This window comes from Macadamia integrifolia, chromosome 9 (assembly GCF_013358625.1).
Source record: "Macadamia integrifolia cultivar HAES 741 chromosome 9, SCU_Mint_v3, whole genome shotgun sequence".
In the NCBI taxonomy this organism is placed as follows: Eukaryota; Viridiplantae; Streptophyta; class Magnoliopsida; order Proteales; family Proteaceae; genus Macadamia; species Macadamia integrifolia.
The window spans coordinates 18,355,875-18,360,927 of NC_056565.1; the positions used below are offsets into that span (position 1 = coordinate 18,355,875).

Here is a 5,053-nt window from a genome sequence, read left to right on the forward strand (position 1 = left end):
TGTATATGCTCATACAGATAGTGATGCCAGAGTTCTTTCAGAAGTTTTCCTCCCTAAGAGTTTCGATCAAGACACCCCGCTTCTTGAGGCGTAATACCTTATGTAGTTCCTAGGGAATCAACTCTTACTCTTCATTCATATCTCTTTCCACACTTTATTTAAAATTATGTATTTGTCAACTCATGCCAATCTAAAAAAAAAAAAAAAAAATGTTTCAACCCCAAATCAAGAGTATAAGGAACCCACAGACTTATATATGGTCCAACACCGTAAAACAAGTGTCTCTTATTTTTTGAAAGAGAGTCCCACCTCAAGACACAAGCTTTTTTTTTCTCAACAGGGTTTTTATGCATTGCAAATGGCCTTAATCAAAACTCTTTCTTTCATATATCCAGTGACCGAATAGTATGATCATTAGCCAAAAGCCAAAGTAGGACCTCATCCTTAACAAGCTTAAAAACAAAAAGAAAAATAAACACAAACAAAGGGGAAAAAGAAAAAAAAAAAGAAACTCGTTTTCTTCCCCCACACTTAAGTCATGCAATGCCCTCAATGCATGGAAAGAATTAAAAGCAAAGACAATGCAAGGGGATCATGCCTAGGTAAAAGTTAGTCATTTGTGTAAAGAGTTTTATAGAGATCTATGACCTCTTCACTAGCAGCAATAGAAAGCTCAAAGAATGGTTTTAAATGCTATCCATTAAATCTTCAAAATTACCTCTATTCCTGGATTCAGAATCTCCACAGCCCCATGGGGATATACATTATATATAATAAATGGGTCATCCCATCGGGATCTAAGCTTACCAGGGAAAAGATACAACTGACAGTTGTACAATAAGACCTTATCAGCAATTGCAAAAGATTTATGTAGGATGTGCTATCATGGAAGGCATTGGTCTTTTTCTTATAAGTCCTAGAGCTTTTATAGGCATCATTCCTAAGTTCCTCCAACTCAGATAGTTGGAGCCTATAATGAATACCCGCTTCAAACAAATCAAAGTTAATCATCTTGATAGCCCAAAAGGCCTTATGCTCCAATTCAACTGGTAAGTGACAGGTTTTTCTATACACCAAATGGTAGGGAGACTAGCCAAGGCCTGTCTTGAATGTAATCTGATGGGCCCATAAGGCATCAATAATCCTAAGGGACCAATCCTTATGGTTGGGATTAATAGTTTTCTCTAAGATTTGTTTGATTTGCTTATTAGCCACCTCCACTTGGCCACTAGTTTGGGGGTGATAAGAAGTAACTAACTTATGGGTAATCTCATACTTTTTCATCAAGCCCTCAAAAGGTTGATTACAAAAATGAGCATCCCTATTACTAATTATAGCACGTGGTGTACCAAAGCAGGAAAAATTATTCTCTTTGAGAAACTTGACCACCACTTTGTGGTCATTAGATTTACAAGGTATGGCCTCTATCTATTTAGAAAATGAACACATTTATGTGTGAAATCTAGGGTAGTAAAACATACATTTTACATATTTAGAATGGAGCTACCTTGGGTTTTACTCTCTTTTTGCAGGTTTTATATTTTCAAGGCTTTAAGGACTATCGGATGCTATATCTCCGATTTTACTCATAAAGATGTCCTATTTCTTTTCATGTTTGCAAAGAGAATGAAATTCTAAGTAAGATGGATCTGTTCAATTACAAGTATACGTTCGTTTGGTCAACCATACAAGTGATTATTCTTTTCGGGTCAGAAAAAGAATAGTGGATCAGAACTCAACCGAGATGCAGAACCAGACCATTTGCAATTGTTCCAAGGGTATAAGGTATATTCTAAATGCCAACAAGGAGCAATGGACCACATTCTTAAGTGATTGAAGATTCGTTTTTGGTAACAACAACTACCTAGCGTAGTTGGTGAGTTGTGATGTGCAAAATCCCTTGCATATTAGGAGGTCTCAAGTTCAAACCTCTTAACTGCCATTTTGTTGAGGTTTTTATTTTAGAAGATTTTCTCTTTCCTACTCATCACTCAAAGGAGGTCGGCCAAAGGGTTTGTTACACAAGAGGAGAGAGAAATAAGGAAATAAAGAGAAAAATAGAATAAAGGGAGAAAAAATAGGAAAGGAAAAAAAATAATAATTAAAAAAATCATCCAAGATGCTACCATGTTTGAAGAAGAGAGAGAAAAAAAAGAATTAAAAAAAGAAAAAAATGAAACAAAATCATTGGAGATTCCCTACTTCCTACAATTCTCTATCTTCTCTCTCCTCCACCTCATCAACAAGATAAAAAAAAAATCCTTTTTTTTAGAAGATAAGATCTTTAGCTTCCCTCCCCCATTCTCTATATAATAGAATTAACACAAGGGGAGGAAAAAACTTCATTCTTCTTCTAGGATTTTTTTTTAGTTGCTCTATCTCTTTCTCTAGTTTTCTCTTTCTCTAGCTCAAGTTCTAGGTTTATGCTTTAAACACTTTTGTAAGTTATTTTTATTCAATTAATGCAAGCACTTTTGTTTTTTATTCAGTTTTTTATTTTTATTGTTTAAGCAATTCAAGTTGTAATTTTCAAGTTCTAGTTTTAAGCTTAGTTCTAGGTGACAAGAACAAGCTATGAAGCATGTCTTTCAAGTTCAATTTATTTTTTCTTCAGATTTGTTTTCTCTAGTACTAGAAATTTCAGATTTGGTCTATTCCAAATCTGGTTTTTAGTACTAATAGTATCTCAAATAGATCAAGTTTTCAGTTCAAGTGTTGAAGTTCATATAAGTAGGCTCCTTCAGTAGTCTTCTCTCCCCCCTCTCATTCCCTCTTCTGACTACCCTTTATTTCTTAATTTAAGATTTTAATTTCAATTTTTATATTATTCCTTTCCCTTTCCCCCAAGGTTCATGGCTAGTGTATGTGTTGGCTTTGCCCCTCCTAGCCATAGAACCATCATTTTACTGTTTTTATTTTAATTACCTCCCTTTCTCTAAAGCCAAGTAGAGTAACCCTTGTAAGAGTGACTCTCTGGTCAAGTAGGGAAGCTCATATTATGATGCATCCCTCGGGCTAAGTAGAGAAACCTACTTGTTAGTCTCTCTCTAGCTTTATCCCCTTTTCTTTTACTTTATTTTTATTTCAGCATTTTTTTCCTTTATTATTTTTTTTTAATTACGTGGGTTGTTTATTTTCAGTTATTTATTTATTTAATTTTAATTGCGTGGCTTGCGTCTTTAATTCTTAGATGATGAATGGTTAGGATGTTATTTTAAATACATATGTTTAGGACGGTAATTAGAATTAGATCCCAACCATTAATCAGTTCACTTTCATATTATTAAAAGAAAAAAAAAATAAAGTGGCTGCTCTCCCTGTGTTCAACCCGTAGCTACACTGATCCATATGCTTGCGGTTACATTTTAAAATTTAAAAAAAAAAATTTGGCGCCGTTGTAGAGGAGACAGTTTCATATTATTTTTCGTTTTCTTTTGGTAAATTGGAGTACTTTGTTTGCTTTGCTTTGTTTTCTTTTTCCTTTTCTTTTATTGAATTCCTGAGAAGATCAACTTGCAATAATAGTTGTATCAGTGGAGGTTGTCATGCCTCAAAGATAAAGTCAGGCTTCGCCCAGTAGCAGTACATCAGGAATTGACCTGAGCAACCCCAGATCCCTAACGATACGCTCCCAAAAAGCTTAAAAAAAAAAAAATCATTAAAAAAAAAGTTTTTCTATCCATTATTTTGTGCTTGTCTTACTCTAGTTGTGGGTAGTTTTCCATTGCATGAGTGTTAGGTGGGTACGTAATACTAAGAATCAGTTAGAAAGAAGAGATCCAATAAGTAGTAACCTTATACATTTGCTATCTTTAAAACATTTCAATATGGGAGACTAACATCAAAACCCTTCACCTAAATCTCTGAAAGATAGGTTTTACCCTGCTAGAATCTCAATACATTACTATGTGCCCCACTTTTATGGGTTGACCTCTGAGGATACATACCTATTTCTAAGGGAATTTGAAGAGGTATGTGTTCTAATTAAGATCCAACAGCTTCTGATGATGTTGTTAAGCTTAGGTTTATCACTTTTGCATTAAAAGACTAAGCTAAGAAGTGGTTGTATGGGTTACCCACAAATTCCATAACCTCATGGGAACAGTTCATAGTTGTCTTCCTTAAAAAGTTTTTCCCAACTCACAAGACTAATAAGCTTAGAAGTGATATCCTTCAGTTTAGGCAAAAGCCTAGTGAGTCATTTTCCAAACTTATGGAGAGATTCAAGGATCTACTCTAAGAATGCCCTCACCATAGACTAGACTTATGGCATTTATGTTAAATAATTTATGAGGGTATTGATTACCCAACTAAACAAATGATAGAGTCTATGTGCCCTGAGGGATTCACATCTTTTACAGATGAAGGAAAGGCATGAAAATTCTTACTTGACTTAGCTGACAAAACTCTTGAGTGGGAATCAACCCAAGAGAGTGAAAGAACATATGAGGGAAAGGATATTTTATGGATGGGATAGTAGCCAAGGAAACCCATTTGGATAGCCTAATCAAGAGAATTGAGGCTATTGTTCCTAGGGAGCCATCATCAGTCAATTTGGTTAAGATTTGTGCTTGGTGCCAGTCCCCTGGACATGTCATAAAAGAATGCTCCAATAGCTCTGAGGGAACTTCTAATGATAATGTTAATGCTTTATACCAGAATAATCCATATAGTAATACCTACAATCCAGGATGGAGAAATCACCCAAATTTTTCTTGGAATCAAGGCAACCAAGCAGGGCCTTCCAATTTTCATAATCAAGGTCAACCTAGACTCCAAAGGCCTCGCTTTGCACAATAATTTTTTTTTCAAAATACTTTTCTTAGGTCAAATGTAAAACCTCAGGCTAGTTTTCCTAGAACCCCTCTCCTATCATCTTATCAGCAACCCCCTGGGTTTACCAACACTAGAGAGGCAAGTAGAATAAGTGACTTGAAAAAAAATATAGCCCTCTTTATGACAAGCCATCAAAATCTTATGAGAGAACTCACCCGAGTTATCTCAATTATCCATGAGAGGGAGAAAGGAACTTTACCCACTCAACCAGAGCCTA

The 5,053-nt window shown here is 35.2% G+C and overlaps 1 non-coding gene across 1 annotated transcript; it reads right to left on the bottom strand.

The window, feature by feature from the left end:
* Positions 1-4,153: 4,153 nt before the first annotated feature.
* LOC122090261 lies at positions 4,154-4,260 on the bottom strand. Its single transcript, XR_006143501.1, has one exon. It is a non-coding gene; the product is annotated as a small nucleolar RNA R71 (small nucleolar RNA).
* Positions 4,261-5,053: the final 793 nt, after the last annotated feature.